This window comes from Sebastes umbrosus, chromosome 22 (genome assembly GCF_015220745.1).
Source record: "Sebastes umbrosus isolate fSebUmb1 chromosome 22, fSebUmb1.pri, whole genome shotgun sequence".
NCBI classification, from domain to species: domain Eukaryota; kingdom Metazoa; phylum Chordata; class Actinopteri; order Perciformes; family Sebastidae; genus Sebastes; species Sebastes umbrosus.
In genome coordinates, this window is record NC_051290.1 from 14091969 (window position 1) to 14117270 (window position 25302).

Here is a 25302-nt window from a genome sequence, read left to right on the forward strand (position 1 = left end):
TTGGGATTTATACAAGTGAAAATCAATAAATTATCCATTGCTCATTATTTTTCCTAGGAGGAAAGAGGTACTAACCTGTAGGAATGGTACATTTATAAACTAGTTATTATAATTGTGTATTATATACATTTATCTCTTGGTACTGCTTGGGTTTGTTGAGACTTTCAACCTTAGAGGAACCATACTATTTGACTGTGAAAACACATTTTAAACGATAATATGTTTATGCTGCCGACAATAGGTGTATATATACACTGTGTCACAGCAGCATCCATTGCCTCTGTACATTGTAACACCTTGTGTAGCCTTCCTATAGGTAGCTTCACAATCCCTATCCATGTAGAAAACACAGAGTAAGAGATCACAACCTCTGATTTCTCTATGTGTTTGTATTTGAATGAAAAAGTAGAGAAATTGCATATGGATTAAATATCGTTTTCAACACAACATATTGTTTACAGTTGTCACTACACCGCTTCTATTCAAGATAGTGCAACGGCAACATGATACTGCATACAGTAGATGACAGAATATACACCATATGGACCGAGAAATATCACTAAATAAATAAAAAAACAAAACTGGCAAGATAAGCGCTATGATTCAGAGGTGATGAAATAGCAAACAAACAATACAATGAGCCCGACAAACAGCCTTTGAAACAGTGGCGACGACAGCTGAAGATAGCTCAGTGGGAAGACATGAAAAGATGAAATCACAGTTATTTAGTATCACGTATCAAAAGAATTCGGTATACAAAAGAGAAATTAAGCTGAGCTGATTGGAAAAGGCAACCGTTACTCTCTAAAAAAAAACACTGATTTGATAGTGATGGAAATGGAATTTAAAAAAAGCTAGATTCCTCTCATGGCTCTCCTCTCTCGTAATGCACTTCATAACTCATCACTGTTTTGTGCAGGTTTCGTCTGAACTTGGACATCACGAGAACAAAAAGTTTGCGGCGCCCTTGGGCAGACACGTAAAGTGACTTTGTCACCGCCGGTGCTGAGCTGCACATTTATTGTTCATTGAAGCAAATCTGACAAAAGGAGTGGAGGTCAAGAGAAAGACAAGCCGATGTGGGAACGGAGCATTATATAAGGTCGTTTAAAAACTTAATATGACTGAAGTGACACAAATTATTAAGAGGGCCGTCTCATCTGTGCGTTCCGATGTAGGCAAAGATCACAACAGGGCTTTGGTCCCCTGCCATTATGGACTGTCATCGGAGCAAGGATGACGAGAGGGGACGTCTCTAATTAGCCCTTGTCAGCACAAATGACATTCTAATCACGTGTTTCTGGTAATTACTTCACTTTTATGATCTCCCCACTCATCTTAGGTTGACACCAGAGCAGTAAAGCGAGCCTCTTTAAATGTATTCGGAGCTTCCTGGCTAAAGTGGTAGAAGGAGTGGATGTAAAAAACGGAGGGGAATAACTGCCTCGATCCTCCACTTTCAAGCCCTGAGGCGCCCTAATGTGAAAATTCTCACTTTATCATCTCCGGTGCATAAAATTGAGAGGTGTGGTGGTGTATTTACGTGGACTAACAGAGTCTTGACACTGGCAAGTCTGTACTTATCTGTTTGCACACCTTTTAGGTGGCTTTGGTTGATAGCCCTGCCTTCCTGAACTTCTACCAACTGAGCTGGTTATATGTGAAATTAAAAAAGGGAAATTATTAAACAGCCGGCTGAAGCTAAACACGCTTCCTGGACACAGGGGCCAGGAGAGTGATTCATTTTCATCCCCGTCTTAGCCTGCGAAATTGATTCAGGCATTAACGTGTGCTCACAGAGAGTATCTATATATTTAGCAGGTTTTAAAAGAGAGAGGGGCGGGGAGACTGGCTGAACAAAATGGAAATGTACACATTATGAATGTCAAAGTTTTAAAACATTTTAGGAAATTAATTGTTTTCCCAACTAATTATGAATAACTTTGTCCTCACAGGAAGCCAAATAGCATTCCTCACTTATGAGACACCAGCCTGGTCGCATTAAATGGCGTATGAATGACACGGTAATTCGCAAGTTGTTTTGCGTGCAATAAGAACGCCGTTCTTGCTTTTGGCGTGTCGTTTGTACGACATGTAGTCTGTACTGAGTGCAATGTAAACATATCTGCATAAATTTGCTAAGCTCAGAGCTAGTGACGTAAAATGAAAAGTGAGAAAGACTGCTCAGGACATTCAACCAGGAGACCGGTATTCGTGCCCCAAAGTGTTGAGGTATTTTGAAGTTAAATTTGTGACGTGTTTTTTGGTGACATGTTTTCCGTACTTTGTACGCATTCTACTTAGTACTTATTTTAAGCCCAACCATGATGTACTTCCTAAACCTGACTGAGTGGTTTTGTTGCCTAAACCTAACTGCATTCGTTATCGTAATTTTGTTGCGTGGCATACAAATGACACACAAAAAGAGGCATACAAATTAGAGATGTTCCGATTTTTCCTGCCCGTTAACAATTTCAATACTTGAACTTGCGGTAAGGAGAAGTTATTATTATTATTATTGTTTACTACTGACCATGTAGGCTGTGCCCTTTTTGTTCTTCAAATGTTTTATAAGATTGTTGGTGTTGAAAGTGGCAACAATTAGTGCATCCCCTTGAAACTGAAGCCTTGCTGTGAAATATGGCCAAATGGCTGACATTTTCCTCGCTCTGACTACTACTACCGTTACACTCTCCACTAGCACTGCACTGTTGTTGTTGTTTGCTATCGTCACATGGCAAACTATCTGCAATCAGTTCTTCTTTGCTGCTCTTAAACAGTAGTTACCAGTGGAAGCCACGATACATCCAGGGCGACAGCGCAGTGAAGGCTACTGTTTTGGAGTGGCGAAGAAGAACTGATTTCCCGTTTCAACTAATTTTTTTCTGGGTTAATAAATTATGGTATCAGATCCTAGTATAGACTGGTGTACTCGCCAATACCCGATACCAAATTTTGGACAGTATCAGACGCATTTCCGATACTGGTATCGGTATCGAAACAACAATATTACAACTGACACACGAAAAGGTTGAAATGCGTTCTCATGACACGCAGAATGTCCTTGTAATGTCGTTGCTATTTATACGCCTTCCCATGAGATTGGGTCGGGAGAGACACTTTATGTGGCTGCTCTGGAGGTTACATCGAGAGGGATAACAACAGAGCGTGTTAAAAAGCCCTTGAATTTTTCAGGTTGCTTCTGCGCAGACCTGCCGTACCCTCTGCTGGAACACAACTCCCCAACAGTTCCCAAAACCGCTCCCTGCGGGGAATCATTAGGCGGGACACATGTGACATCGCTTGAATCTGTGACCTTGCAAGCCTTACGGGACCACTGGATCGGTAGACACATCATTGAATAATACACAGCTCTTTTGCTGTGTGAAGCACAAGGGACGGCGAAGAGGGGGTGGTGGTGGGGAGCGGCAGAGCATTATGCTAAAATATGTACCATTTCCACTGTGGTCCGCTGGGCCTCGGCGACTGTTGTTTGTGCCGCGGTGGCTGTCTCGGCTTCTTGGTTCGCTCCATCTCCGACTCAAGCCTCATTATGTGTGACAGCGCTCGGAGGAAGCAGGTAGAGGCTGGAATGAAAGGAAGGGAGGGAGATGGGCCTTCTCCTCCTCCTGATATCATGGAGGAATCAATTGATGCTGTTTTGTGCACTTTTTCTGCTGACCCAGCAAGAACGGGGGGGGGAATATTCGGCCAGTTGCCTATGGCATGGCAGCTAGAGTTTGAGTTTAGCTCACTCTGTCACTATTATACCCCCCCTGTCCCCATGCTTCTTGCCACTGCAAGCACACTCACACAGGAAAAATTGTGCATACACACACACACACACACACACCATCCCCTTCGTCTAAAATGCATTTGTCGCCTGTGGTGTTATGGCATTGGACTGTCTGCTAGATATTAGGGTTGTGGGGGTAAATCTAGATGATGGATGATTTCTGTTGTGCTGTCAAAACCGGCGCTTGATAAAAGAACAACACAGGACAGACGCACAAGACAAACGGATGGTGGAGGGGAAAACAAAACTCACATCAATATCTGCTCTTACAGGAATTCATACCACTGGAGCAATTTGAATCGGTGCCTATATGTGGCATCATGAGGGCCTGCCACTTATAAGTTTGTTTACAGTGTCAGATGCTTTAAAACCAGCCAATGCATTAAGCACGCTGCTCGCAGCTGCACTTGCAAGGTAAACATTATTATGAGTCCCTCAATCAAATGTTTTTCTGCTGCACATTGTGTCAACTCACCAGGCGTATTCAGCCGACTGTGGGCAGAACAAACGCGCCGCTGTCTTGTCTTTAAGAGGAATAAATATTGATATGCTCCAGTGGCCTGGTATGTTAATTAAATACATGCTTATTGAAATTCAATGACAGCTGGAATTTCACAGCGAGCAGGGGATCGTGCCTCTCCCCCAAGAGTGTAAAACATAATTGGTTGACAGCAAAAAGTAACACACAATTAGTTAGGGAGGTTTAATTAATATTATTCAGGCGAGGTCCTCGGTTTGGATGCGTCCTACCGCGCGCTGCCTCGCCGTCGTACGGATGCAGCAGATGTGGCGCTGGGAGCTTTAGGCGATTGGTTGACGCGTACAACGGGGGTCCGTGGTTGGAGCTGTAACCCCTCGGTGCAAACAGATGAGAGAAAGAAAAAAAACAAAAAATAATGATGCCATTTTCTGAAATATCTATGTTTAAAGAGTAGTCTTTAATCAATTGTGGCGCTCTTTAGTTCTGCAGAAATTGCTCAGCAATTATGTGTGTGTAAAATAGTTTGATATAAAAATCTTACTGTACCATCAAAAATACCCCATTTGACTGTTATCAGCTCATCAAATGTGTCTCATCAAGTCTACTACATTGTAAAAGAGAAAGTGAAACTTAAAAGCAATACATTCTACCACTTTGAAGAACTGAATGAAACGTTACGTTTTGAACAAAAACAAAACAGCTTCTTAAGGTTTAAGCAACAAAGACACTTAGTTAAGTTTAGGGGAAAAGATCGTGTTTTGGCTTAAAATGACTACGTTTGAAAAGCGAAAGTGAAACTTAAGGTTGTGAACACACAGACGCACATTGTTGGTTTCACATGGGTTGCGAACCTCGGTCTCCTAGCTGAAAGCCCTATGTTTCACGCTGTCTATCACTGCATTCCATTTGAAAAGGGAAGTCGGAATTTCCAAGTTCCGAGAGCAGAAATTTCAACTTGAACACCACCTGGAGTTGGATTTCCAACTCGGAAAGTTGGACAAACCTCACTAACGAGTAAGGCGCTTCGAGTGGTCGGGAGATTAGAATGCTCATGTAAAGCAGGTGTGATGTTTAACATGTTCACCATCTTAGTTTGGCATGTTAGCATGTTAACATTTGCTAATTAGCAATAAACACAACGTACAGCTTTTGCTGATGGAAATATCATACATTTGCAGATATATAGTCAGAAATCAAAATTGGACAAAATGCACTTTTGACCTGATGGTGGCGCTAGAAGAAAAGTCAGGGGATCACCAATGTGGTTACAATTCATCCTGATGGGAACATGAATGTCTGGACAAAATGTCATCGCAATCCATCCAATAGTTGTTGAGATACAGTAAAAGCCAAACATGTCAACCTCATGGTGGCACCAGAGGGAAAGTCAGGATCACCAAAGTCATTAGGATTCCTCCTCTGGGGACCATGAATGTCCATACAAAAAGCAACACACACAGACACTTAGGTCTCACTTGAAAGCACCGGCTACACTGATAAGACTGATTAAAGTCTGATTGGACTGAATATTTTTGCACAGGTCTAAACAAAGCTTCAGTTCAAGAACAGTTTTTCTCAGTGCGGCTATACTCCCACAGCATATATCCCACAGTCAGTCAATCTAACATGAAGAACCCGAAACCCCATACACTTAATTAATGCTCACCTTCCCCTATCACCGGGGCTGTCGCCTATTTCTTCCCACGGTGGCGTTGACACCTGGAGTCCTTTGTGAGTCATGTATCACACTCACTTAAATGGCCTCGCACGGCTTATGGACAACAATCCGCTTTGTTTTGGGCTATTGTGCGAAACATTAAAAAGCAATTTGCTGGCAGACCTATTGAGCAGACCTGCAATCGCTCCCCCAACATCACTCCCCTGGTGGATTGTTATTGTCATTGAGTGTTTGGGGGGAGGGAGACCTCTGACAGTAGGCGGTTGTGAAGTTTCAGACTTTATTGAGCTGGGCTTCACAAAAGGCAAAAAAGGAAGGGAGTTAAAGGGGAGGTTTGCTGTGATAATGTAGCACAAAAGCCATTAGACTGAAAAGACCTGCCTAGTGATTATGAGTTAAGTGACGTTCCTGCTCTGCATTACCGAGGTCCTATTAGATGTTTGGCTTTACTTGGGCAAACCTGCCAAATCAAGACTACACACCTTAGCCCATTTCAGTATAACCAGGGTCAGGGCATTTCATACTCACTTTGACACATAGAGCAATTTACACTTGGATATTTGCCCGAATGTGTTTACATTGCAGTCAGTACAGACTACATGGACGTACCAAATGACACGCCAAAAGCAAGAACAGCGTTGTTATTGCACGCAAAATTACTTACAAATTACAGTGTCATTCATACGCCATTTAGTGCGACCTGGCTGAAACAACATAACACAAAATAAGCCACAAAATCAGAATTAAGCAGAAATGCAATTATAAAATCATGAATACTATTTATAACACAATCATGTGAGATACTTCATCTTTAAAATAACCTCAATGACAATGTTTAAATACTGATTGGTTTCCAATTTTAAAAAAAGGGCTATGTATAATTGAATATCTTAAGTTACTGTATATTCAGCAAATAATAATACAGTATATAACAACTCTGTGAGCATACAAAACTACTGTGAGAAGATATTGTAGCTACAGTATAACATAAATCCCTCCAGACTCTCAGGCTCGGTACTCCCATCCTGTCTTGTTCCCTAGGACACAATCTAACAGCCATACAATCCAAAGGGAATTCAGTACATCTTGCGAGGGTCGACATGGGATCCAGCACCAGCTCCTTCTTTTGCCTGCATCAACCGCTATCAACACCCACTCACTGTTTATTTCCCCATACAGACGAGATCAAACAAACATGACCTGCACTCTGTCGTGCCTTCATATAACACCTACCGCAAGATATTAAATCAAACAAAATGTGAAATGGGACATTTCAGTTGCTGGACTGTAAACCAAACATCTCTATAAGTAAGCCCTCAGCTACACAAGCCAGCTATCCATGTAACAAATTGCAGATTAGTGGAATGCTGGATGGCCGCGTGTTTGCATTTGTGTTTGAAGGAATGTGGGTAAAGGAGTGCTGAATGGGGGGTTGTTTCGATTTAAGCTCTCTCTTCATTAGTCGAGCCTTGTTGCAGATGGATGCTCACCCCAGGCAGGCGCAACAATCATTCAACGACACTGTTCATTCTTCTGTCCAGGCACTGACGAATGATCCAGAGTGTCTCCAACATGGATTAGTTGCGGCACATGAAACAATAGCAGCGAGACTAGAAAACACTCACTGTAAAATGTTTCGGAGTGGTCGCTAAACCTTTCCCCAAACAGCGATTGTCCAATACAGCTTTGCAACTGTAATGGTAGGCATGTTTGTTAAGCTTTGAGTTTCTACAAATGGTGAAACAGTGTCATATTCGTGCTGTATTAAGTAGGGCTGTGTATTGGCAAGAACCTGGCGATACGATTTGTATCATGATATACAATTCAATATATTGCGATACTGTAAGCGAGGCGATATATTGTGATTTTTTTTCAAATCTAATTTTAGAAAAATTGTCTATGTCTATATGTACAAAATCTGAGTAAAAAAGGGCACTATGTGAAATGGCTACTATGGAGACTAACATCATTACACATGAATACAATTGGACTCATTGGATCCACAAGAGTCCCAGTTCAAGTCATACCCAATGTATGCAATTCCAAGACTGTTTAGGGACCCCATGCAGAAATATCCAAACACATCATTTTAGAATAGGTGAAAATAACACATTTGAAATGCATGCAAAAAACGACTTGGTTTTTTACCCCAAACCACATGGAATTAGCATAAAGTGGGCATGTCTGTACCCATATTGAACCTATTTTCATTCAAATATATTGAGGTCAGAGGTCAAGGGACCCCTTTGAAAATGGCCATGCCAAAATTTAGCATGACTTTGGAGCATTATTTAGCCTCTTTCACGACAAGATAGTATGACATGGTTTGCACCAATGGAATCCTTAGGTTTTATAGTTTTGTAAAGTTTCACCCTAGCTTAAAAAATTAACCCGCTACTGCCTCCGAAAGACACGGGTCAGCCTAGGGGCCGTCAGATTTTTAAGAGGTTAATTAAGGTCGATACTGCGTTTTGGAGAATTGATACAGTATCGCAAAACATAATATCGCGATACTCATGTGCATCGATATTTTCTTACACCCCCAGTATTAAGAGGGATATATATAATTTATATATAGAGAGAGTTTGGAGGGTGGTATCGTTTTTTAGCCTTTTCAAAACCAAAAATACAAGAGCAAAAGTTTACGGAATGGATAGTTACCAGTTCGGATTGAGAAGTCTGCTTTTTCTACCTATGTCCACCATCAATAACCTATTGTTTCAAAAATGACAAGCAATTTTGAATGGAGAATTTCCCCACCATTACCTTTGTAAACTTCACAGCTAAGATCCTGATGTGACTTGGCATGGCAGCCGTGTTAAGCAACAGATCGTTCCAAAATTCATTCCGATGTTGATGCTGTAGTCGCATATGAACAGAACGGTGAAATCTGCCAGATATAAAGACCTTGCTGTTATAATCATCATGGCAGAAGCATATTTTCTTCCTCTAATAAATACAACCATGTGAGATCTGTGACCAATGATTTGATGTCTTCATATTATGATTAATTTCTCATCTGGTCACAGCAGTGATTCTATTATTGATGTAGTCACTGTCAATTTGCCATGGATATAATAGTAATAGTGGTTCTTGGCAAATAATTACATTATTAACCACAGAAGGAACAATGAAAGATTAGTGTTTGCCAAGGCTGCCCGGCAGTATGTGAGGTACATTTACCCTGTCTGGTGTGTAATTTCGCTTGTCAAACTTCAGTGTTTTTATTTGTTTTTGCCCACTGGGCTGCATTATAGATTATTAACTACAATCTTATCTTATACTTCCTTTAATTTACTGAAAGAAGCTACCAGGGGATGATGTAGTTTTAGGGAATAAAATAACTGTTATCAAATCTATAGAGCCTTCATACCTCAAATTATTAAAAAGCTTTATCAGATTTGTTATAAAAAAGAAGCAGTGCAATATCATTTTGGCAACTGTTTCAAGCAGGAGGACAGAGGAGGTGTTGCCACAAGCAAGTCTAAAGACCCCGCAGCTCAGAGTACACCAATTACCACACATTTCCTCTAGCTTGGCACTTTATGCCTTGGACAGAGTCATCACAGAGCCGGAGCGGAAGAAATTAAGACAAACTCAGAGCCTTGCTTTTCCCAGCACAGATGATAATTTTCCAGGCAATTAAGGCGAGCTGCGCTTTAGAAGGTGGGGTCAGTGCATGCTCATGGGAAACTAGTGTGATAAAACCAGCACAGTGCTGTTGTGGGCAATGTAAAATGCTGCTTGTCAGCTGTCCTACAAGCTTGGGTAATTGACCCAGCTTTGAGACAGATCACTGATATCAAAGAGTCATTAAGTTCTTTAAAATTAGATTCCCTAATGAAATGTTGACGAAATGTTGCATTTTTCTGAACAGTGTCTGTAAGTTCTACCGTTATCTAGCTCAATGCCACTGACACTGTTATGTACAATATCTAGTCTGACCAAACCAAATGCTTAGTTTAACACGAACATGTTTACCTGACTTAATTGCTGCCTTCAAATGGGGTTGTGTGTACCATGTTCACGAGAAGAGTGCATATGAATGCCATCTCGTGGTATTCATGACCTCGTAAGTGGAAATGTTCTTTGTTTCTCAGTTGTGACGTGTTGGCGGACATTGTCAGAAATGACAGAGGGCATGGGAGTTCATTTTTCGGTGCATATACCGTTAATATATTGTCATTTTAGTGGTACAGAGTTTTTCTTCGTAATTTTATAATATGTCTGAGGAAAATGTTGATTCCCAACGGTCTCATCTTTTTCCTCTGTCATTATGCCTTTGCATTTATTGTACTATCTAAATTGTTAGCCTCTGTGGCTTGTAGACGCCGACAGTAACGTAAATATTGCCGTCGCCTAGCAGCCGTGTTCTCGCGACTATAACCACTTGAACGCCAAGCATATTGTGTACACGACTTCTCTTGTCGTAACCACAAGCTCGCGAGTTCCACTTGAAGGCAGCATTATGACTCTTCTCTACTTCTGTTATAACATTTTGGCATTTCATACATTAGCTAAAAGATGATAGCACCAAAGCAATTGACTCAAGAAAATGTAGGAAGATTCAGGGCAGGGCAATTTTCTCACTGTGCCAGTAGAAGTAACCTCACAGCATGTTATGCAAATGAGTTTAAAGTTAAATAAAGCTTTACAGAGATACTACAGCACAGGAGGCACCCACCACTACAGCTGGAGAGCGGTGCAATCAGAGTCTGCTTTAGATGGTTAATTGGTAGCGCACAAGCTGTACTGCCAAAGTTAAGGATTTTGATTTAGGTGGGTAACGGTGCCTGTCATTAATTAGGTTCACAGTTTTTTTTCAAACCCTACCTCTTTAATATGTTGTTTCCCATCATTTATGATCATTTAAAAAAAACTAACTACTTAACTGCAGCCAGGTTTAAACACAGCCTAGAGGGGCAATTATTAGGCCTTAAAAACTGTAAGAAACCAATTTTAAAAAATGGGAAGGTCAACCAAGCCTAACTTATACACTAGTAAAAATAACAGCTGTCTATGAAGTCTATTTGACTTTATTTTGCTTGCTGCATCTGGCAGAGATCTTGCTAAGAGCCATTAGCTGAATGAAACCTATTGAAAACCACCATTTTATGAATAGAGCATAAAATGGTTTCGTGAGTTTAGTGTTTTTGAAAGCAGATTGATGCTGGTTTATGAGGGCCTAAACAACTACTCAATGTCCAACATTGTCCAGCTTTGATAATTGACAAGCACAGCGGTCAATTTCTGCGGTTAAAGAAACATTTTATTAGGGTTTAAAAACAGTACCTATCCATTTTGGGTGTCAGCTTCTCCACATCTGTCTCCAAACTGTTGGAACATGCTCCGGTTAAAATTGAACATGGATGACTCGAAACATTAAACAGCGCCCATTGTCAAGCTCATTTGTGCATTTTAGCACTTGAAAGATGCTTCCCTTGGAACAGAAATAAATGGAGCCTTCATTTCATGTGAGGATGTGATGCATGAAACAAAGAACCTGCTAATATGTATCAAAGGAAACATAAAACAACAATCGCTGGGGCTGGCTCCTGCAAACACACACCATCTGTGTGATGGAATCCTGTATCGCCAAACCCACGAGCCACAACCGAGCCAACGTAGCCGTCTCTTACCCAGAATGCAACAGTCACAATCTTTTACCGTCTTGGGTTTGATAACAATTGTGCAGTGCTCCCCTCCTGTGACTGTGTGAACATAGGGAGAACTTTGAAAACAAACAATGCTTTAGAGCTTTTTTCTTGTGATTGATTTTGACATTTGGATGAGTTGCAGAGGTCAAACTGATATTGAGGTAGACCCATGGGGTATGTGGTGTTACTTGGAATGGCAGTGCTGGTCTGTTGGCCTGTTGGTTGGTTGGTTGGTTGGTCCATTTGTCCTGACTGAAACATCTCAACTACTGTATGCATTGTCATTGCAGTTGGTATGAACATCCATGATCCCCAAAGGATGAAGCCTACTGACTTTGGTGATCCCCCAACCAACTGAAACTTCTCCCGGGTGCCAAGCGTGTAGGAGCAAAAACAAGGAACCACTCCGTATATAGATATAAACGGCTAATTTTAAGGTAACGAAAAAACAATGATTCTTATTTTCAGGTGATTATACACTAAAGAAAGCATACTTATTAATATTAGATTCAATTTCTGCCAATAGATCCCTCTAAATGCTACACGCTGTTCCTTTAAAATCATGAAATACAATGTAAGCCTCAAGGGTGAAGCTGAATAAAAATCACCTAAAATAGAGTTGCATATGACAACAGCAACAACCTTTTACTTGATCAAAAGGTTTCAGTGAGCCCTTACGTGAATCCAACCAGGGCACCTTGGTTTTACTTTAGTTATCAAAGGGGCTCATCACCAAAACACAAAGCTCATTCATTAAGCTCATGCACATATTTTGAAATTCTAAACAATCTTTGAATTTGTCCTCTGAGTGATGTCAACTGGAGGACGCTGATTACAGGAAGTGTTAGAGAGAGAGAGAGAAATAGCATAAGTGAGCTTTGATGGTGTGAAAATACAATTTTTTTTTAAATTGTTAGCGCTTTGCTTAGCATATTTAACAATGCTTTCCAATATTTCAAATCAAAACTATAAAATCTATATAATGCAAGTATTGAAAATAGTCCTTTGTGGCGTAGATGAATTTTCTATATTCCTGAAGGTTATAAAGAGTTCAAAAAGCACACAGATTCAAAACAAAAACTCTGACACATCCTTTCATTGTTCACAGGAGCATGCTGAGATGTTCCAATTTGGTAGTTTCACTTTTGAATGAGACAACGAGGACGGGCTCATGCATATATCGAGCATACAGCAAAGGCTTTTCGAGACATGGCTTCGTTAAGTGAAAGAAAGCTGTAGAATGCTTCCTTCTCCGAGGTGGGTTTCCGGTATAATATACACTATTCTACAGTACACAGATGAGCAGAGGTGGCTTCGCTACCATTATCTTACTGGGTTCCGTCTGGGCTTCCTTTTGCTGCTTGTATTCATAACCCAACACATTTCACTCATCTTCCATGTTAAATAATTTAGCAGCACTAACCATATTAATGGGAGCTATCCATCTCTGGTAGATGAGAGGTGGAGAGTGGTTATTTATGTACAATACCGACTGGGGAATTAGGCCTTGTCTTTCAAATGAGTTGAGAGGCAATAAATACGGGGATTTGAACTGGAATGGCCCTCGAGTTAGCTTCGCATGTTCAAAATAAACACAGGAACATATTACATGAACAGATTGTGATAGTTAAGTTGGTCCCAGGCCTTTAGGGAAAACTGACATGTAGATCAATCAGCCAACTCACATGGAAAGTGTTTCTCTGTGAATGCACAGTGTATATATATACATATATACACATAGAGAGCGAGAGAAAGTATGTTGGCTCTGATTTCATCACTCCCCACAAATATCCAGAGTTTTGCACCGAGTAGAATAGATAGGCGAAGTCCCTCCCCTTCAGTTGGACCACATGGGACCTTATTACGGAAAAAAAATATGTACAGTAGTCAACGACTAGAGACATATATATTTTTTTATCCTGTTTGAATTGCACCATGAATCCCACATGATGTTTGTCAAGAAAGTTGCAGTTTGTCGTAGGTTTTTCGTAGTATTTTTTAGTTTTGTTTGAAACTGCTCAGTGAACTACATCTCTCGTCTCGCACGATAGAGTGCTCCAGGGATGTATTTTTGTAGGTCAACCAGGAAGTTAGCATCGCCCTGGGTTCTCTCAACAAAAATCCAATGGGATTTTTCCATTGGATTTTGGATTATTGCAGAAAATAAGCTCTGTGGCAAACAAACCTTTATGATACTTACACGTTTTGTTCAGAAAGATAATTCTGCACAAATAAACTACTTTTATTATATTTTAAGTTTGAATGCAATCGCCAGAAGTGAAAAGCTAACGTTAAGCTACAGACAAACTACACTACAGTCGCATGAGCGCGAGTATACACAACGAGGATGTAAAAGGCGGACGAGTTGGCGTGATGACTTTTACTAGTCTCATTTAGCCGCTTGTTAGCAACCGCTTTTTTTTAAAGACACGATAAGGCTTCAAATTTCACGAGTGGGATATTTACTGATGTATTTTATATTGTAGAATAACACGTTAAAATCTCTTCAGCTTGTGTTAAACACAGACCTTGTGAGTACATCCCAGTACGAAACACACAGGCGTCGTAGCTTCAGCGAGAGAGACGTCACTTACGCGACTTTTGAGTGTGTAGTCATTCTAATTACGTAGTTACACATTCTTATACTTCAGTTTTACAACAAACTGCAACTTTGACTTGCAAAATCATTTTTAAATTGACAAATCATATGTGTGGTTCATTGCAGTGCAATTCAAACTGCAACAATGGTAGCAACAATCATAATGTGCCCCCTTCAAAGCCACATTAGATGCACAGAATCGACTACCCTTTGTGGCCATTTCCCGACAACTAAACCCAGCAATCCACCTAATATGCAGCAGCACGCCTAGACACATCAGCTAGACAGCAGATAATTATTATTTAAAACACATTACACTCTCAGAAATTCATAACTCAGAGCAATCTATTCTTGTGAAATGTTCTGCGGCATCAATAAGCAGGAATTCACAATTAATACCGATACAAATACCGCACAAAGACAGATGACAGCAGCACAACGCCAGAAATTAGCATCCAGCAAATGTCATGATGTTGCCCACATGCAGAGCAATAAAACAGCCGGCAGCCTCAGCATCCTCATAGCTTTCTGATATTGCCTAAGCACACAAACCAGCAAGAGTTTGCAGCTGTTTTACATTTATTTACTGCAGAGTTTGCAATCAGCAGAGGAGCGGGGAGGGCATTGCAGGGCTTAAATAGGCCCTCTTATTGCAAAGGGTGTGTTGGGTATTAGTTGTATCAAACTGAGGATGTCGTGTGTGAGTACAGTAGTGTGTGAAAGGAGACAGAGACATACATCTAAACACCAACCAAAGGATTGAGACACTCTGTATGCAGCTTCCTTCTCCATGGTGTTGGGTCCGGCTCAGAGGATTAAGAGACAAACCAAAAAGTTTACACACTTATAACAAGTGAAATGTAAACCCACATCCTGCATCATCGCCTTTTGCCATATAGCAGCATCACTGCTATATGTGGACTGCATTCATGTATGCCAATTTAGCAGTTAACATTTGTCAGTGAACTGCAAGTTGTCTTCAGTCGACTCCCTAACGCCACTCCCAAGTACACTTACAAACGCCCTACAGAGCCATCGAGGAGGCACCCTTATTAGACTCTTCATCTGTAATTAACCTAAGATCCATCCTCTCCCCATCATCATGCTAATGAGCAATCTAATACTCTTGAGTGATTTGTAATGTGCACAGGCCATCAATCATAGAGCACGGATAATGTCTGGGTCCAATCAGAGTAGATGTTCCATGAAACGGTCCACTACAGCGCTGTCGGTGCTTCAAAAAGGACCTCTCTTTGTTTACCATTTAACACGGTATTCAAAGCCAAATTACCATTCATAATTCAGTAAAATAAATGTGCATTAAAGTGCTAAAGATTCGATAAAGCTGGGCAGATGCTGTATGGATTAAACCTGATTTTAGATGATAGACTGTATATAAGAAGTGGACGTAGTCACCGTGACGTCACCCATTGGTTTGTGGACTGCTGTTTTGAAGCCTCGAGTTTGTCCATGTTTTTTTTTGCGACCAGAAGTGACACGAAAGGGTGGAGCGAAGTACAACTGAATGCTGAATAAGCCATTTTTCGGTGAACAAATGTTACCTTTAACTTTCATGAACTGAAAACACACTGTGAAAGGGTTAAAGATGTAAGACGAAAACACGGAAAACTCCCAAACCAACACCATGGTAGCAACCTGTCAATCACAAGGTAACCACGCCCTAAACGCCTGGTCTATTTGACTCTAAATGGGACCATAATTTACTAAATGAACATCATGCTGTATTGAAGAAGACTTGAAACTAGCGAGTGAGACCATAAACTCATGTTTACAATGTTTACTGAGGTAATAAATCAAGTGAGAAGTAGGCTCAGAAGTTTGTCAGACTTGTTTTTGCAACCAGAGGAGTCGCCCCCTGCTGGTAGACTAGATAGAATGCAAGTTTAGCATTGGCTTCACTTTTCAGATCCGGAGGATGTCCACTCTTTTAGACCCAAATTAAACACCTCTGACTTATTTTAAGAATCGGGCCTAATTTCCGCCAGATCAGTTTTGTCTTGTTTGAATAAGCTTTATTGGAATTGTCAATGGGCAAAACATTTTTTGCTTTTTTTCTGTGTACATTATATTGAATAGCTTTTGCACTTACACCTAAATTTTGACTTGACTTTTCAATTAGCGGTCCCATCATATTCTGAGCTGTCCTCACCACCAGAAGACCCCATTAACAACAAATGGTGCTCTTACCGCAAGAAGCATTACTTTTTTTTGATGCGTGGGAACATTACAGTATATCTCTGTGTAAATCAATTCCAACAAATCACAGTATTTAACAGTGAAGTTTTGTTACATTACAAAAAATGATATAGGTTTCATAATGCTGCAGAACAGCAAAGCTTTGATTTTTGTGCCTGCATTGGCTACTCATCATTCAGCAGCTGCACACACTTCAGCAGGAGCTACATTACAGTAATTGATATTTGTATCCTGAGACAGTTAAGTAAAACAACCTCTCTGGCTTAAGGCAGGAGGATTTCCCTGAAATGTAAATGGAGCTCGGAGAAGGTTGGGAGTGATTTAAGAGTCAGTGACATCCACACTGTTGTGCTAAGTCAGTGGAAGTGCTGAGTGCAGGGCGCCAGGCCCGTCTCTCCCTCTCTCTCACACTCTCTCTTTCGCTCTCTCCATCACTGTCTCTCTTTTTCTATTCCACCCTCTCCATTTCCCTCTTAAGGCAGCTGCCATAACTCAGACTCTATCTTAATCCGTTCTGAGTACACAAACACACACATATGCTACACACGCGGCAGCCACAAGCACACGCGTGCACACACGCAGGAAATCACAAAAGGCATTTGCTAGAAGTATGATCCTGTTAATCGTCTTTTGGACTTTAAGGTGGGGAGCTCAGACGGGGAGCTAAGCAAAGACCAAGTGGGATGCTCTGTAGGCAGGCAGAGTTATTAGAAGGGCATTTAGGTTAGCTATTGTATTATGAACTGAAGCACAATGACACCAGATAATTCAGTTTCATAAACCACAATTTCAGTGCTCCAAACAATACAGATAGGATATGATGGCGTACATTACATAAGTTTCCACAATATACACTCACCGGCCACTTTATTAGGTACACCTTGCTAGTACCGGTTGGTCTTCTGCTGCTGTAGCCCATCTGCTTCAAGGTTCGACGTGTTGTGCGTTCAGAGATGGTATTCTGCATACCTTGGTTGTAACGAGTGGTTATTTGAGTTACTGTTGCCTTTCTATCATCTCGAACCACTCTGCCCTTTCTCCTCTGACCTCTGACCTCTGACATCAACAAGGCATTTCCGTCCACACAACTGCCGCTCACTGGATATTTTTTCTTTTTCAGACCATTTTCTGTAAACCCTAGAGATGGTTGTGCGTGAAAATCCCAGTAGATCAGCAGACCAGCCCGTCTGGCACCAACAACCATGCCACGTTCAAAGTCACTTAAATCCCCTTTCTTCCCCCATTCTGATGCTCGGTTTGAACTTCAGCAAGTCATCTTCACCACCTCTAGATGCCTAAATGCATTGAGTTGCTGCCATGTGATTGGCTGATTAGCTATTTGTGTTAACAAGCAATTGAACAGGTGTGCCTAATAAAGTGGCCGGTGAGTGTATATCACCTCAATAAACTCAAGAATATAGGAGAAACTATATTGTATGCACATTCTCTCGTCTAAAATATTCATACACATAATTTCGATGTGATACCTTAAAGCTGCAATAAGCAATTTCTTGCCACTAGGGGGCAGAAATCCTCCAAAACACTCACAGTAACACATCCCCAACATACTGTGGACTATAAGCTTTTGGCATAGCTCAGCATAAACACTGGAAGCAGGGGGAAACAGCTAGCCTGACTAGGTCTACAGTTAAAAACACAGATAGAGGTTTTTGTTTGCATTGGTTACATTGCATGGTTTTAAAGGGACTATATGCGAGCGCGCATGGGATCCCGACCCGGTAGAGTTATACCTGTAAGAAATTACAAACAGTCCCTTTAAAAAGGTCCATGTAAACAACTTTAACCATATTAAACCCATATTGGAGAATGGTCCGGGATTACTTTGTGCATGTAAAGCAACTGGATGCCATATGTTTTGTAGGTGCACGGAGCTGCATCCCTGGTTGGTGTTGAGTCCTTTGGACGCTACAAGTGTGACTCTGCAGTTTATAGGAATGCATCTTGCCCTTTTTCTTTAAAAAACTCTTTTAAGTTTGTTTCTTATTTCCAGGGGTTTCTGTCACAGTCGGCACGCCAATGAGAGATAAATGAGGTGATTTAGCGTGGCAGTCAGAGATAATAATGATGTCGTTTGGGGAGGCACAGCGCTCACATCTATGTATGGTGAGACGCGAACATTGTAATAAAACGGATAAAAATAGATTGTCTCATATGTGATGAGGGGGAGGAGGAGGGCGGTTGGGAGGGATGACACTAGCCAACTGCTGTGCAGGGGGAAACTCGGCTCTTGTTAACCTAAAATATGCTGAATGCTTCATTCTTCAAACAAACTCACTCCTTTGATCATGTCGAGGTCCTTGGAAGTACAGAGCAACAATAGCAAACATGCTAATTTATTCCAAAAGGAAAAGGTTGAAGCATGTATTTACAATTAAATGTGAATTACCGCGGGGAATACCAGCTCGCACTGACACACAATTCAATCCCTCTCTCAGATAAAATTATACTGTCCTCTCTGTGTGTGCGCGGTTAAACACGACCCGGGCCAAATCTGAAATAAGCAAGCGTTCCCCGTAATGGAACAAACAGACAAAGAGCCCCATTGGTTTGCCTTTGTGGCCTTATCTGGCCTCGGCCAGCTCGAGGCGCATCATGGGGGACTGTGTATGTGTGAGAGATCCAGTGTATCACATCTCGGTGACTGTGGGGAGTCAGTATCGCACCAGATCTCCAGGTCATTTACCAGGGTGGGCGGTTTCATTAGTCTTCTTTGCAACAATACTCCCTGATTGCCATCTTGTTTCGCGGTGATTTATAATTCCAGCCCCTTGGAGTTTGCAGAAATACCTTAAGCAACTGCTCAAATAAGATAAGAAGGGGTTCTTTATGTATGGTGTTGTCTGTGGTGTACATCAGAAAGAGACCGAGAGAGAGAGAGAGAGAGAGAGAGAGAAGCCTCGGGGTGACGCGGTACTTTATTTTTTTGCAAGCATTTACAGTTTCTCGCCGGAGATGCGAGAACTGCGAGAGAGAGGCTGTTGTTTTCTAACTTCTGGAACAAACATTGGCTGCAAATGAATGAGACAGTTGTCAGGTTCAATTTGGTTAACACACGACGCTACGCCACCTTTTAGAGGATTGCGGAGCATCTATGAGAATAAAGCAAATCCGCAGACAAAAGGGTGTCATTTCAGAGGGAGAGATTGTGTCTTTTTATCGCCGCGCGATTTACATAAAACTGTACAACCCCTCAAATAGCAAGATGGAAAGGAGAGGAGGAGAGGCTGAGTCGCACAGTGAACATAAATAGACCGAACAATTAGGTGGACAGAAATAGGAAACTTTGCAAAGGTGTGATGGTGTTAATTGGATACAGCAGAGAATGAGGTGCACAGACTTAGTTTTTTTCCAAAGAAATCCCGTATCAGTAACCAATTTTCACCCCGACGCAGTTCAGTTAACAATATAACATACGGAAGCTCAGAAGACAAGACGAATCAATCTTTACAATGAGGTTGTTTTAATAGCGTATTTTTTTTTTAAATTTGATATGCAGTTAACTTCAAGCTGCTCTACCTTTACACCATGACAGTCGCTGTGAGAGCACAGAGGCATGAATTATGCACAGGGATTTTTATTACTGCCGCAAAACAGCTAATGGGCCATGCATTCTCTCTCAGATTAACACTGGCAGTGCTCAGTGCTCGTGTGAGTGCAAATGGACCAATTCAGCTGCCAATGAAGGTCTGTAGTAGTAGAAAAAAGAAAACAGGCAGCACATAAACTACGTATCACATAGGACGATACACCTATCTCCTGATTCGATACTATCACAATACTTGGTTTATTGCAATTTTTGTTAACTTTTTTAACACTAAAGCATGAGAAAAAGTTGAATTATACACTTCTAGGGACTTTTACTTTGGAAAATATCTAAATTAATACAGTAAAAATGTTTGATTTTCAGCATGTATGTAGTCAGAGATGTCCTGAAGTCAACGATATCAGTCATTATTTATTCAATTTTTGTCCAGCAACCCAAAAATCAAAGAATAGATATTTCCCTCACAAATTAGCGGTGTTTTCCTTTTAATTCATAAGGGACATGTAATGTTTTATACTTCTGGTGAATATAATCCAGTCAATCTTATTTCCATATATAGATTTTGTATAGACAATTTCCTTTGTTAACAACTTATTTTGAAAACTGGACATAGTCACGCGGAAGGCTAACTTCGCCAAATCCGTCGCTAGCTCTCCCATCAGCTCTGTGTTCTCTTTATACATCATGGTCAGCTCCATCGGAGCCGTTTGAATGCATTTAACATAATACTCTACAGTTGTAGCGTCGGCTGATTTGACCACGGAGATGCGAATGACAGCTGGCTTGACCACACGGTACTATACAATAACGTTTCCTGTCCATGACAGAGTTATCATGCAGCTTTAGCCATGATGTCTAGTGCTGCTTTTCCTATCAATGTGTGAAACACAACATGTTTCCATACTTTACTCTATGTGTAGTGTTTACCACTTTGGATTTAAAATGTGAGGGTGTAGCTGGCATCCATGCGGACCCTCCGCTGTTTTCTACTTTCTTGTTTCGGCTCGCTGGGGCCGACTGTGGTTTGTTTTGGTTGACGGATACAGAACGGATATGACGTCACGTTAGTCAGACTACAACAATAAAAGCGGTAACTTCCTTCTATCTCCGCATAGACTCAAATTAAGCAAATATATTGATTCTGACATTAAAAAAAATCTATTTCAAAATCATAAAAAGAAAATGTGATACATAGGTGAATACATTATTTTCCCACCCCTATAAACTACAATACATACAGTCAGGGTCACAAACTGCCATCAGAGAACTCAAACTGTGTACTGAATGCTTGATAATGAGTTTTCATACATTCAGTATAAAAGAGGGTAATCAACACACAATATCATGAAGTCATATATCATTGTAAAGCTTAAGCTATAATCAAATCACATTGTCATGACACTGAGGTCAACAGAATTTGACCTTTGACCTCTAATGCTGCAATGGGGAAAAATCTGAATGTCACTGCAAATGCACTTATAACTAACTTCATATATATCTGATGTGCCCATGGATAGTTCCAGCATAAAGAGCACAAAAAGAGCTTTAAAATTATAAATTATATGACTAAGAACAATACAACATTTCTTATCAGAGCAAACGTAACTTTGTGCAGTTTGTATCTGATAGAATGTTCAGAGCTTTGCATTGTTATTGGGGCAGTTTGTAAATGGCTTTCTTAGCAGCAGAAACGCAAACTTCTACAAGAACTCAAAAATCTTTCCTACGAAATTAATTCTATACCAGGTTTATCCAATATTTTCACACTCTTACCTCATTGTCAATACAAACATGTTACAAATGATGAGGCCCATATTATTTGGCCGTCAGCAACCACAACACCATCTCCAACTCCAAAACATGCTGCAAAATCTCTGTCTTTAACACGCTAGACTGCACAAAATACAGCCTATATGTGCAACCCACATCTTTTCTCTCTCAATTCAATTATTGTCCCGACCATATTGAAACACAGTATTGCCAAAGCACGCCGTATACAAGGGGACACAAACAGGGAAAAAAGGCACAGTTTCCAAGATGCAAACAGCAAAAACACCATGTCAACATCACATTGCAAAAACCTTGTCAACAATATCATGCAATGCGAAAAAACAGCAAGCACAGGAAGCTGAGCACAACTGGTGGATGTCAGCAACAACATGGAAACAATAATAGCATCATGTGTGTGGCAATGTGTTTCAATATCTCTCTCAGTCACCATTCATTTATTCTGGTCCTGTAAATATACATGTGAATTGTGGAAAGATGTCAATTTTATCCTTGTTAACATTTTCTCAGATTTTGCACTGTACTATAGAAATATTATATTTGGTTGCTATGATTACAGTGACAAAGACAGTAATGCATTTTTTCTTATTAATTAAATTTTAATTCTCGCGAAGTTCCACATTCACAAGTGTAAATTTACCCCCCCCCCCAAAAAAAGCCTAATTTCTTTGTATTTATGAAAGAAATGGATCTATATCTGTCAACAATTTCTTCCTCACAAAACAAAAAAGCAATGAAAACAATGAATTTATGCAATATCTTTAAAGTTTTTAAGTGAAATTATTGTCATACTCTTGCATGGTCTTTTTTATTATTATTTATTTATTTATTTTTATTTTATGTTGACTTTGTTTCATTTCTGTTGTCCTTTTTATGTTTGGCACAGCTCTTTGTTTATGTTTTCGCTATGCTTCTTTTGTATGTAAATGTTTTTAATGTTTTCTGCTGTTACTATGTTTACTGTCATTTTGAAATAATAATAAACAAACAAAAAATATCTCTCTCAGACACCCACTGCACTGTCAATAGAACATCTTTGAAACAGACCACTCACTCCGCTCTTAATTCAGACACACCCAAAACTCATTCAACATGTTGCTAGCAATATAAAGTTATAATTAAACTGCGTGGCTTACTTTGAGAATAGTTGCATGCTGCAGGTGTTCGGGTTGAAAGTCCCTCTCAGAAGCTAGCTGAACCAACAGGGCCTTTCTTTAGTGGAGAATTGCGCCTGTGTTGTCAGTCCCGAGGTCCTCTAAGCGTTGTCTTCCACAGCTAACGTTAGCTCTTCAGCTAGCAGCAGGCTCACCTTAATTGGCAGCTCACGTCGGTAACGTGGCTACGCGCTCAATTTGACGTAATGACGTCATAGGTGATTTTTGTTGTACTGTCAAAAATGTACTGTATATATATATTTTAAGGGTTTACAGTGGATAAATTTGGATTTATGAATACAAAATGTTGCTAATCTTATGATCAAATTTATTATATATAATTCTTTACTGTTGTTATGTAGAAAACCACGAAACAGTACATAAAAAAACATTTTTAATTAAAAGAAAATATATATAAGAAAGCTGCAAAAACAATTTATTTGTGCGCTTAGTTTAATGCGTTTTATTTAAAATATTCCCCCTGGTTCTGACATTGTTTGTCTGTATTAATGACTCCTTTGTTTGTATGTGCACTATATTTGCAATAAAGAATAGAAGGGGAGAAAAAAAAGCACCAGACAAATGAGCATACTTCCTTAAATAGATAAATAGATAGATAGATAGATAGTAACTTTATTGATCCAGAGGGAAATTCAAGTTTCCAGCATCACAGTTCCATGGTGCAAAACATGTTAGTGAAAAGGCAGTAAAAAAGTTAGTAGTGCAAAGTACAAAGTGCAAAAAAATATACAAGATATAAAAATACAAGGAGATGAAGAAAACTGTTAAAACTGAATATAGTGCAGGGTAACAACTGTGATACACGACTTCACTTTTAATATGATAAGATATACCGGTCATACAGAAGGCCTACAATGGAAATCATATTGACAAATAATACAATCCATGGACAAACATAACTGTAATGATGTATTTATGATGCTCATATTTTGTTACATTATATGCTGACTGTCTTATATGGTTGTTGCCGTTCTCTTGGTATTCTTTTATGTTCTTTAGTGCAAAGCAAATTCCCCCCAGAGAATAAAGGTTTATTTCATTCATTCATTCATTCATAACTTAATGGGAACTCATGTTTTTCTTTCATTTTAATGAGAATTTCTTAAATTTCCCTCTAGTTCTGCACCAGTAAACACATTTCGCTGGTTTCCAGATGCAACTAATGAACTGATAACACACAAAAACATGTTTTGACTAGATTTAACATTATTTATTTTTCCTCATGTATTCCTAAGACAGTGTACAGCATGTCTATCTGTCAGTGTGTACTAGTGGACCCGTTCAATTAATTATTTCAAATCATAGGAGATAAAACAGCCAGCACATACACTAAATATCACATATGGTATATTAGAAATCCCATTTACAAAAAATGCATACATGCATACAGATATACTCACACTTTAGTTTAATTTTAAAGATAATATCTCCAATTATAGTCAAATGCACCAGGAAACAAATTCCTCAGGTTTCCAGATGCAACTGATAACTTTTAAAACATGCAAAAACACCAATTTATATTAGCTTTATTTAATCTATAATCGCTGTCAACTTTGTGTATTCTTATGACAGCGTTCTACATGTTCATACCATGACGGGCAGCAAAATCGTGAGGTAATCACGAGACCATGTGGAGCCTCATTATTGCCCTTGGATGTGCCTCTGGGGCCCTGAATCTCTCCCCATTCACTCACTGTCAGACCTCTCAGAGGAGATTAGCAAAAGGCCCATCAATACCCTATCACATACCACTCCTTTATCCGCAGGTTGGCAGCAGGGTTACACTGCCTCCCCTATTAACTTAGCCACATGTCTCGCCATGTTAGCTCACTACCTATGTGCTCAGCTCATTATGGTTATGTAGGCCAGCGCGTCTCTCAGTCCCTCTCGCTCTGGCCCTCAGCTGTGTGCGGAGTCTGTCTGTCTAGATGAAGAGTATAGCCCGGGGCATCTCTTTGGAGAGGGCTTCGTGTCTGCCTCGGCCTCTGCTGATGACTGAAGAATGGACTGAGCATAATGTGCACTGCGACTGAAGTGGACGCTAACTTCTCTGTTATGGTCTGACTTTGCCCCCAAGACATGAAATTATCCTTTGATGAAAAACAAAGGGCATGAACCCCCCGCAGCCCTCAGTGACTTCACATTAACAGGAATTTGTGTTTCTCTTATCATGTCACACATGCTCCGATGAATGCATGAACGCAGTAACAAAAATAGAAATACACAAAGTTTAAAAATAGGATACAGTATTCAGAAAAAGTCATTGTTCCATTGGAAAAAGCTGAAAGGGGAACTCAAAGTCTATTTACAGATTTTGGGGAATAGGCCTACTAGTATGGAGGACAG

At 40.2% G+C, this 25302-nt stretch overlaps 1 long non-coding RNA gene across 1 annotated transcript; it reads right to left on the minus strand.

Annotated features, from left to right (window-relative positions):
- Positions 1–4485: 4485 nt before the first annotated feature.
- On the minus strand, positions 4486–23079 carry LOC119482216. The gene is made up of 2 exons (XR_005205369.1): positions 22918–23079; positions 4486–4650 (listed from the first exon to the last, which is right to left on the minus strand). It is a non-coding gene; the product is annotated as an uncharacterized LOC119482216 (long non-coding RNA).
- Between the last annotated feature and the right edge of the window lie 2223 nt (positions 23080–25302).